The following is an 11,733-nucleotide window of genomic DNA, read 5'->3' as shown; positions in this document are numbered from 1 at the left end:
TATGTTGGAGTGTTGTGTGTGATTTGTATTGGTGTTATGTGGAGTAATCAATTGGGAATGTGATATAGGCCACTGTGAATGTGATGAAGATTGTAACCCTCTCTAGTAGTTTATCCTGTGCTATTGATGTGATCTTAACCTCTTGTGGTTGCTTCTTGATGCCGTGTGTGAGCATAATGGATACTGATGCTCTGCATTTTTTTACATCAGGGTATTGCTTCTCCATCTCGCGGTATTCGTAGTCTGTCTGTGAGTCTCCATGTATCTAGTTAGGGCGTTTGTCTAAAACCTGTTTTTGCTTTGATGATGGGGTATTGTGTGTAGATTGATGAGGGAGGAAATAAAATTTAATCAATTTTGAATTAAGGGCTCTGAGTAACAAACCTGTGGAAAAAGTCAAAGTCGGTTCCGAGAATTTCCGTTGCCACTGTAAGTATGTGTTAAATAATGTCTTCAATTGACTGCTTTCCTATATGAACTGGAATACTCACCTAAAATTTGTGTTCGCCATTGTTTTGTGTTTATAACTCCTTGGGTCAATTATACATATATATGTACCCACTACGTCTCTATACATTTAAGACTAGTTGACAGTAGGAAAGTTCTACCATAACTGTTAGGTTGTCTCAGAAGAGTCTGTAACACCCACTCGTCTCTGTCTCTCACCGATATCCCTCCTTTGACTGCCGGATATTTGTTAACAAACTATAGTTTTGGTCAAGTCGGTTAAGGACATGTACTTAATTTTGGAATTGCGAGGTGCACCTGTGGCATGTATTCAAGGCCTCCTTCAAACTCAGTGGTTTTGCTTGAACAATGGAAAAAAAAGAGAAATCAGCCAAGACCTCGGAAAAAAAATCTGTAGATGTCAAGTCGCCTTGGGAGCAATTTCCAAACGCCTGAAGGTACCAGTTCAGCTGTACAAACAATATTAGCAAGTAAAAAACCATGGGACCACGCAGCCGTCATAACGCTCAGGAAGGAGACGTGTTTGTCTCTAGGTGTTGCCCTTCTCACCAGTGCTTGCCTATTGTCCGTAAGCCCATCACCTAGCCTCCCCTGTGCATGGTCTACAATTTTATCCCTGATGTCCTTAACAGCTCTCTGGTCTTGGCCATTGTGGAGGGTTGTGGAGTCTGTTTGATTGAGTGTGTGGAAAGGTGTCCTTTTATACAGGTAAGAGTTAAACAGGTGGCAGTTATAAGGTATGAGTGGAGAAGGAGGGTTTCTTAAAGAAAATAGGTCTGTGAGAGACGGAATTCATTACTGGTTGGTAGTGATTCAATACTTATGTCGTGCAATAAAATTGCAAATTAATTATTAAAAATATACATGGGTGATTTTTGGATTTTTGACCTCTACATGCTTTGGTAAGTGGAAAACTGTAAAATCGGCAGTGTATCAATAATTGTTCTCCCCACTGTACATACATACACACAACACATAAGTCAAACAGTTTTAGATACTACTCATCAAGGTTTTTCTTCCTTTGTCTATTTGTAGAATAATAGTGAAGATAATCAAAACTATGAATAACACCATATGGAATCATGTGTAACCCAAAACAGTGTTAAACCAAATAAAACATAGTTTTAATTTTGAAGGTTCTTCAAAGTAGCCCACCATTGCCATTGATTACAGCTTTCACACTTTGTCTCTCTTAATCAGCTTACGAGGTATGCATTTGGAATGCATTGCAATTAACAGGTTGTGCCTTGTTAAAAGTTAAACGTGTTGAATTTCTTTCCTTCTTAATGCGTTTGAAGCTTATAGTTGTGTTGTGACACGGTAGGGTGGTATACAGAAGATAGCCCTATTTGGTTAAAAGACAAGTCCATTTTATGGCAAGAACAGCTAAAACAGCAAAGAGAAACGACGTCCATCATTTTTAGACATGAAGGTCAGTTCAAATCTGGAAAATGTGAATGTTTCTTTCAAGTGCAGTACAAAAACCACTAAGCGCTATGATGAAACTGGCTCTCATGAGGACCCAAGGAAAGCAAGACCCAGAGTAGCTCTGCTGCAGAGGATAAGTTATTAGAACTCAAAATTGCAGCCCAATTAAATGAGTTAAGTAATAAGACAACATCAAAACATAACTGTTGCATGAGACCTGCATGAATCAGGCCTTCATGGCTTGAAGTTGCTGGAAAGAAACCATAATTAAAGGACACCAATAATAAGAAGAGAATTGTTTCGCCAAGAAACACAAGCAATGGACATTAGACTGGTTGAAGTCCGTCCTTTGACTGATGAGTCAAATTTGCAGATTTTTGTTTCAACGCCATGCTCTTTGTGAGACGCAAGAGAAAGGTGACAAGGATGATCTCCCATGTTGGTTCACCGTGAAAGCATGGAGGAGAAGGTTGTGATGGTTTGGAAGGTGTTTTGAATGGTGAAACTGTGTGATATATTTAAATTCAAGGACAATTACACATGGCATAGCAATTCGCAGTGATACGCATCCATCTGGTTTGCGCTTAGTGGGATATCATTTGTTTTCAACAGGACAATGACCCAAACACCTCAGGCTGTGGTAAGGGTAATTTGACCAAGATGGAGAAGTGATGGATGCTGCATAGAATGAACTGGCTCCCACAAATCACTGACCTCAACCCAATTGAGATGGTTGGGATGAGTTGGGACCGAGAGTGAAGGAAAAAAGCCAGACAGTACTCAACATATTGGGAATCTTTCAAGACTGCTTGAAAAGCATTCCAGGTGAAGCTGGTTGAGAGCAATGCCAAGAGTGTTGCAAAGCTGTCATCAAGCAGGGTGACTACTTTGAAGAAATCAAATATATATTTTTTATTTGTTTAAACACTTTAGTTACTATAGTAAATTCCATGTGGTGATTTCATAGTTTTGAATGTCTTTACTATATTCATTCTAACAATGTAGAAATAGTTTAAAAAAATAACGAAAAACTTGATATGAGTAGAGTGGTGTCCAAATTATTACTGGCTGACTATCCGCAAAAAAAGAAAAGTTCTTCACTGTAACTGTGTTTTATTTTCAGCAAACTTCATTTAAAAATTTGTAAATATTTGTTAATGAACATAACAAAGAATTCAACAACTGAGACTAAACTGGAACATGTTCACAGACATGTGGCAACAGAAATGAATATATGGTGTCCTGAACAAAGGCGGGGTCAAAATCAAAAGTAACGTCGTATTGCCAAAAGTTATACTGCAGTGGATCTCCTCCTCGTGGACTGCACCATATTTGCAGTTCTTGTGTGAGATGTACCCATCTTCACAAGGCAGCCTGCAAGTTCCCGACATTTTCTGGGGGGAATGGCCCTAGCCTCACCTCCCGATCGCAACAGGTCCGACGTGGCCAATGGGATTGAGATCCGGGCTCTTTCGCTTGTTTGCAGAAATCACTCACAGAACAAAGCAGTAATGGCTGCTGATTGTCATGCTGGAGGTGCATGTCAGGATGAGCCTGCAGGAAGGGTAAACATGAGGGAGGAGGAGGTCTTTCCTGTAACGTACAGATTGAGATTGCTGAATGACAACAAGCTCAAGTCGATATCTGGTGAACACGCCCAGACGCATGACGGACCCCTCAAATCGATCCGTCCAAATACAGGCTCTGGTGTAACACGTTATATCCTTTGAAATAACGCGAATGCGACCATCACCTCTGGTGAGACAAACACCGCACTCATCAGTGAAGAGCACTTTTTGACCAGTCCTGTCTGGTCCAGTCTGTCTGTGCCATCGGCGACGTTGTTGCCAGTGAGTTGGTGAGGACCTGCTACAACAGGCTACAACCGCTCAGTCAGCCTCTCTCAGTCTTATGCGTGACAGACTGAGCATGATTGAGAGGATTGTGTGCGTTCCTGGTGTAACTCGGGCGTTGTCGTAGCCATCCTGTATGTCCGAGGTGTGGAGTTGTCGGATGTAACCGATGTGCAGGTGTTGTTACACGGGTCTGCCATTGCGAGGACAAATCGCTGTTCCCTGTAACGCTGGTCTTAGGCTCTCACAATACGGAACATTGCCAATTTATTTGCCCTGGCACTCTGCAGTCCTCATGCTCCTTGCAGCATGCTAGGCACGTTCACGCAGATGAGCGGGACCTGGGCATCTTCTTTTTGGTGTTTTTCAGAAGTCAAGTAGAAAGGCCTTAGTGTCCTTAAGTTGTCATAACTGTGACCTTAATTGCATACCGTTGTAAAGCTGTTAGTTTTTCCTTAACAACCGTTCCAACAGGTGCATGCTCATTAATTGTTTATCGGTTCATGAACAAGTTGGGAAACAGTGTTTAAACCCTTTACAATGAAGATTGTGAAGTTTTTTGGATTTTTTACGAATATATCTTTGAAAGACAGTGTCTGAAAAAGGTAAGTTTCTTTTTTTGCCGAGTGTGTGTGTATATATATATATTGCGTTTGACTTTTACTGATTTATATTGCGTCGACTTCACTGTGAGTTACAGTTCATATAAGGAAATAAGTAAATTCAATAACTCCACCCACTGGGGAGCCAGGCCAGCCAATCAGAAGATTTTCCCACAAAAAAGGGGTTTGTTTCAGAAGAAATACTCTCTCAAAGTTTCATCAGCTGTCTCAAAGACAATCGATGAAACTGGAAATGTGCAGGTCCTGGGCTGAACGTGGGTTACCGTGGTCGTGGGTTGTGAGGCTGTTTGGGCATACTGACACATCTCTAAAACGACGGATGCGGTTTATGGTAGAGAAATACACTTTCAATTCTCTGGCAACAGCTCTGTGGGAGATTCCTGCAGTCAGCATGCCAATTGTCACACTCCCTCAAAACTTGAAACATCTGTGGCATTGTGTTGTGTGACAGCATCTACACATTTAGAGTGGCTTTTTAACTGTCCCCCAGCACAAGAATGCAAACTGTGGGTAAGGTCATCCGTTAATCAGCTTCTTGATATGACACACCTGTCAGGTGAATGGATTATCTTGGCAAGGAATAAATGCTCACTAACGGGGATGTAAACAAATTTGTGCACAACATGTTTGAGAGAAATAGCTTTTTTTTTTCTATTTCCAATAAAAAATTTTAATTGGTCACGTACACATGGTTAGCGATGTTAATGCGAGTTGTAATGCGAAATTCTTGTGGCTCTAGGTTCCGACGATGTAGAATATCTACAAGTAATCTAACAATTTCACAACAACTACCTCATACACACAAGTAGTAAGGAATGACTAAGGAATAATGTACATAATAAAATATGGATGAGGATGGCCGAACGGCTATGCAAGATGCAGTTAGATGTGTAGAGTACAGTATATAAATATGAGATGAGTAATGGTGGGGTATGTAAACATTATATAAAGTAGCATTGTTTATAGTGACTCGTGATACATTTATTACATCCAATTCTTGAGATAGAAACTGTTTTCAGTCTGTCGGTTCAGCTTTGATGCACCTGTACTGACCTCGTCTTCTGGTGGTAGCAGTGAACAGCCAGTGGCTCGGCTGGTTGTTGTCATTGATGATCTTTTTGGCCTTCCTGTGACATCGGTTTTGTAGGTGCCCTGGAGGGCAGGTAGTTTGCCCCTGGTGATGCGTTGTGCAGACCGCACTACTTCTGGAGAGCCTTGCGGTTGAGGGCGGTGCAGTTGCCGTACCAGGCTGTGATACAGCCCGCAGGATGCTCTCGATTGTGCATCTGTAAAAGTTTGTGAGTGATTGTGACAACCAAATACAAAAACGATGTTGCGCCTTCTCTCACACGTTGTCTGTGTGGTGGATCATTTCAGTTTGTCCGTGATGTGTACGCGAGGAACTTAAAACTTTCCACCTTCTCCACTACTGTCCCGCCGATTGTGGATAGGGGGGTGCTCCCTCTGCTCTTTCCTGAAGTCCACGATCATCTTCTTTGTTTTGTTGACGTTGAATGTCAGGTTATTTTCTGACACCACACTACGAGGGCCTCACCTCCTCCCTGTAGCCGTCTCGTCGTTTTGGTAATCAAGCCTACCACTATAGTGTCGTCTGCAAACTTGATGATTGAGTTGGAGGCGTACATGGCCACGCAGTCATGGGTGAACAGGAGTACTGTAGAGGGTTGAGAACACACCCTTGTGGGCCACAGGTTGGAGGTCAGCGGGGTGGAGATTGTTTCCTACCCTCACCACCTGGGGCGTCACCACATGGTTTAAATGCTGAGCCTGTAGTCGTTGAAACAGCATTCTTTCATAGTATTTATTTTGTCCAGATGGATAGGGCAGTGTGCAGTGTATTGTGATTGCGTCATCTGTGGACCTATTGGGGCAGTAGCAAATTGAAGTTGTCTAGGGTTCAGTAGGGTGGAGATGATATGATCCTTGACTAGTCTCTCAAAGCACTTCATGATGACGGAAGTGAGTGCTACGGGGCGATAGTCGTTTAGCTCAGTTACCTTAGCTTTCTTGGGAACAGGAACAATGTGCCCTCTTAAAGCATGCGGGAACAATGATTGAAATATGTCCGTAAACACACCAGCCAGCTGCATATGTTGAGTACTTGTTGGCTGCTTTTCCTTCACTCTGCGGTCCAACTCATCCCAAACCATCTCAATTGGGTTGAGGTCAGATGATTGTGGAGGCCAGGTCATCTGATGCAGCACTCCATCACTCTCCATCTTGGTCAAATAGCCCTTACACAGCCTGGAGGTGTGTTGGGTCATTGTCCTGTTGAAAACAAATGATAGTCCCACTAAGCGCAAACCAGATGGGATGGCGTATCACTGCAGAATGCTGTGATAGCCATGCTGGTTAATTGTGCCTTGAATTTTAAATATATCACAGTGTCACCATCAAAGCACCTCCAAACCATCACACCTTCTCCTCCATGCTTCACGGTGGGAACCACACATATGGAGATCATCCGTTCACCTTCTCTGCGTCTCACAAAGACATGGCGGTTGAAACCAAAAATCTCAAATTTGGACTCATCAGATCAAAGGACGGACTTCCACCAGTCTAATGTCCATTGCTTGTGTTTCTTGGCCAAAGCAAGTCTCTTCTTATTATTGGTGTCCTTTAATAGTGGTTTCTTTCCAGCAACTCAACCATGAAGGCCTGATTCATGCAGTCTCATCTGAACAGTTGATGTTGATGTGTCTATTACTTGAACTCATTTATTTGGGCTGCAATTTCTGAGGTTCTAATGAACTTATCCTCTGCAGCAGAGCTAGCTCTGGGTCTTGCTTTCCTGTGGCGGTCCTCATGAGAGCCAGTTTCATCATAGCGCTTARTGGTTTTTGTGACTGCACTTGAAGAAACATTCACATTTTCCRSATTGACTGACCTTCATGTCTTAAAGTAATGATGGACTGTCGTTTCTCTTTGCTTATTTGAGCTGTTCTTGCCATAAAATGGACTTGGTCTTTTACCAAATAGGGCTATCTTCTGTATACCACCCCTACCGTGTCACAACACAACTGATAAGCTCAAACGCATTAAGAAGGAAAGAAATTCAACACGTTAACTTTTAACAAGGCACACCTGTTAATTGCAATGCATTCCAAATGCATACCTCATAAGCTGTTAAGAGATGACAAGTAGTGCAAAGCTTCTCAATGCGAATAAAGTGCTACTTTGAAGAACTCAAATTAAAATATGTTTTGTTATTTGTTAACACTGTTTTTTGGGTTACTACATGATCCATATGTGTTATTTCATAGTTTTGATATCTTCACACTATTATTCTCTATCAATTAGACAAAGGAAGAAAAAATCCCTTGATATAGGTTTCTAAAACTTTTGACTGATGTGTTGTGTGTACATGTATGTAACAGTTGGGCGGAGAACAATTATTGATACACTGCCGATTTACAGTTTTCCACTTACAAAGCATGTAGAGGTCAAAAATCCAGAAAATCACATTGTATGATTTTTAAGTAATTAATTTGCATTTATTGCACGACATAAGTATTGAATCACCTACCAACCAGTAAGAATCCTGGCTCTCACAGACTTTTTTTCTTAAGAAACCCTCCTGTTCTCCAACTCATTACCTGTATTAACTGCACCTGTTTAAACTCTGTTACCTGTATAAAAGACACCTTCCACACACTCAATCAAACAGACTCCAACCTCTCCACAATGGCCAAGACCAGAGAGCTGTGTAAGGACATCAGGGATAAAATTGTAGACCTGCACAAGCTGGGATGGGCTACAGGACAATAGGCAAGCAGCTTGGTGAGAAGGCAACAACTCTAGGAGACAGAACACGTCTCCTTCCTGAGCGTTATGACGGCTGCGTGGTCCCATGGTGTTTTTACTTGCGTACTATTGTTTGTACAGATGAACGTGGTACCTTCAGGTGTTTGGAAATTGCTCCCAAGGATGAACCAGACTTGAACCAGTCTACAATTTTTTTTCCGAGGTCTTGGCTGATTTCTTTTGATTTTCCCATGATGTCAAGCAAAGAGCCACTGAGTTTGAAGGGAGGCCTTGAAATACATCCACAGGTGCACCTCCAATTGRCTCAAATAATGTACATGTCCTAACCGACTTGACAAAACTATAGTTTGTTAACAAKAAATTTGTGGGGTGGTAGAAAAACGAGTTTTAATGACTCAAACCTAAGTGTATGTAAACTTCCGACTTCAACTGTGTATAGACTGTGTATATATATTATATTGAGCAAAAATATAAACACAACATGCAACAATTTTACTGAGTTACAGTTCATATGAGGAAAGCAGTCAATTGAATTATATATATATACAGTGCATACGGAAAGTATTCAGACCGCTTGACTTTTTCCACAGTTTGTTACGTTACAGCCTTATTCTAAAATKGATTAAATYGTTTTTTYCCCTCATCAATCTACACACAATACCCCATCATGACAAAGCAAAAACAGGTTTTTAGACAGACCTGCCAATAGATACATGGAGACTCACAGACAGACTCAATACGGATGAGAAGCAATACCCTGTTAAATCAGCTCATTTCCATTTGCTACGGTCAAGAACAAGAGGTTAAATCAATATAAACTACTAGAGGGGTTACAATCTCATCCACATTCACATCCTCATCCACCATGTTACCACAACTACAAACACACACACACACTTCTCAACCCCCCGGTGTAGGTACACTACAGAGATGTAACCAATTAGAACAGAGCTGTTAACTGCATAACAGATAAAACGATCGACATGCCATGTATCTACTATCTATAGAAGATATTACGTGTGGCACACATAGCCGCATGTGGATACATTTAACGGAATCATACAACTTTCATTTGCAGCCAAATTTCCTTTCAAAAGCAGCCTGGTTGCTCACAGTGCATWTTCGATGTGGGAGAGACTCGACCTGGATGTTGTTTAAAGACGTGGCTTAGCTGTGGCTTTGTTCCCTCTCTGCCTCTGTTGGCGAGCGGCAATTCCCGTGGATTTTTATTCAATGGTTTAGTCTTGTATCTCGAGCCGAGACAGAAGATGTTTTAGAAACAGGGTGTGAATATTGAGCAATTGCCGCTTTATAGGAACAGAAGGAGGGAAATGTAATACATGACAGATTGAGTTGAATATTTATTTGTTCTTTCTCTTGTCTTTCCTCTTCTCGATTCCCTATTCCCTTCCGTATTCTTCTCTCCTCTCTTCTTTGACACTTGGTCGACACGTCTCTTCTCTCCTATCGCCTCCCCCCTCCCGTCTTCCTCCCGTGCGTCTCTCCATTGCATCTTGAYGGATGATATATTCTGCTGCAGCTCCAGGTAAGAYTCTTCTCAGTCRAACACACCAGCCCCGTTCCCTCTCTTTTAAACCTCCTTTCACACATTCAGTTCATCGTTTCCTCCACGATCACACATCTACTAATACACACTCTTGTGAATGTCAGTTTGACCTAGCATACAGCTGCTATCCCAATGTCACTGTGCCTTCCTTTGCCTTTTCTTTTATACATGTTTTATTTAGAGACAATGGTGAATTGACAAGACATAAGTGGTTTGAATAGTCCACTGCTAATCTTAGCCTGCGGCTGTCTGTGATGATGAGAGAGAGAGAGAGAAACATGAATTATTGGACAGGGAAGCTGTGTGATGCCACAGATGTCTTTCTGAATATTGAATACTGGGCGAGCGACTAGGACACCTGGTCCAATCAAATATACTGGAGCGGACCCAGACTTCACATGCCCATTTTATGAAGTCGTGGTTTTACCTATCTCAAGGCTCTCCAAAGAGTTGTTTTTTGGGGGGTTGACTTCTGCCCTCTCTCTTTCTGTCGCTTGAGACAATTTGTCGAACAAATCGATAGTTCTTGCTTGTAGTGGGCTTAGTCGTATCATGGAGACATGAGTAGAGGAGAGGTGTGTGTTGGGTTTTAAGGGATAGTACTAGTATTGATTTCTGAAATGTTAACCTTGTGTGTCGGGCCTGTAAGGTAGGCTAAAGCCGTAAACAATATTGTGATGACTCCATCTTCTATTCCAAAGGGCATAGGGGACTTCTTGTGCTTTTTGCCTAGGATTTCGCTCCTTGTCTTGGCAACCAGCCTCCTCAAAATCCGGAGTGTTGGAGAGGGAGAGATGGGGAGTAAGTTGGAGAGGKAGAAAGAGAGATGGTAACGGTTAGAGGGAAATTGTGAGAAGTATGGAGAGAGGACGATGGAGATTTATAGAGGCCTGCAGGTGCAGTGTGTTTTTGGAGCCAGTATGTTCATGCCACACCCCTTCCCACACACACACACACACACACACTTGCCCATGTTGGCCTGTGTCAATTCTTGCTTGCTGTGTGTGTGCATGCGGGCTACCTGCTGGCTCTATGTACATACACTGCAGTGTGATGATGATGAGATACAAGGGCTTTTTCCTGTTAAACCCACAGGGGAAGTGCTCATACTTGGAGGACGGGCTCGTGGAATTAGTGGAATGGTATATGCCATTCCATTCGCTCAGTTGCAGCCATTATTATGAGCTGTCCTCCCCTCAGCAGCCTCCTCTGCTGTATGCTCACCCTGAAGAAGGCACAGGTGATGCCGAAACATTGGTGGTTTACTGAATAAATGACCCGGGAACTTGTATATAGAGTGTGCAACTGTCTTTATTTATTTTGAAGCCTACTCGCCATTAGTCAGCACCTCTACCAACTTTTTGGCGTGTTTTTTGGGCAGCCTTTAGTTATTATGCCCCCAGCTTCTGGAATAGCCTGCCAGAGAACCCGAGGGGGGCCCAAACTGTGGACATATTTAAAAGAGATCTTAAAACACCTCTTTATAGCTTTTGCTTTTCCTTAGGGGGCTTTTTAGTCATTTAGTAGTTGTCATTTGTCTGTTTTGTATCTTATGTTTGTTGTGTAGTAAATATTGCAGTTCTTTTCATACATTTTTACTCGTTTTTTTGTCTGTGAAGTACATTGCGTTGCATTCCATGTCTGAAATGTGCTGTATAAATAAAGCTTGATTTGATTTGAGAACTTTTGGGGTGTACGCCAGCTCATGCTATTAATTAGCCTACCTCCAGCACAGACACACACTCCTCCTCACACACATCAGAGGACCATGTCTCTTCTTCTTCTCTCGTTCTCTCTCTCTTTCTCTCTTTACAGTCCCTCGGCAGGCTATTTCCTAGCATGACATCCAGTTCACTTGAGTTGAAACCCCGTCAAACAAACTTAAACCCAATACACAAAGTTCAGGTTGACTTCTATTGTATAAATCAATCATTCATCTTCTCTGAGTCCTGGCCGTTTTTTCACACTCTCGTAACCCAACCTTGCTCTATATGAACTGATTCCTGAG

Source organism: Salvelinus sp. IW2-2015, linkage group LG1 (assembly GCF_002910315.2).
Source record: "Salvelinus sp. IW2-2015 linkage group LG1, ASM291031v2, whole genome shotgun sequence".
In the NCBI taxonomy this organism is placed as follows: Eukaryota; Metazoa; Chordata; class Actinopteri; order Salmoniformes; family Salmonidae; genus Salvelinus; species Salvelinus sp. IW2-2015.
The sequence above is the reverse complement of the archived record's forward strand: the minus strand, read 5'-3'. Positions refer to the sequence as shown.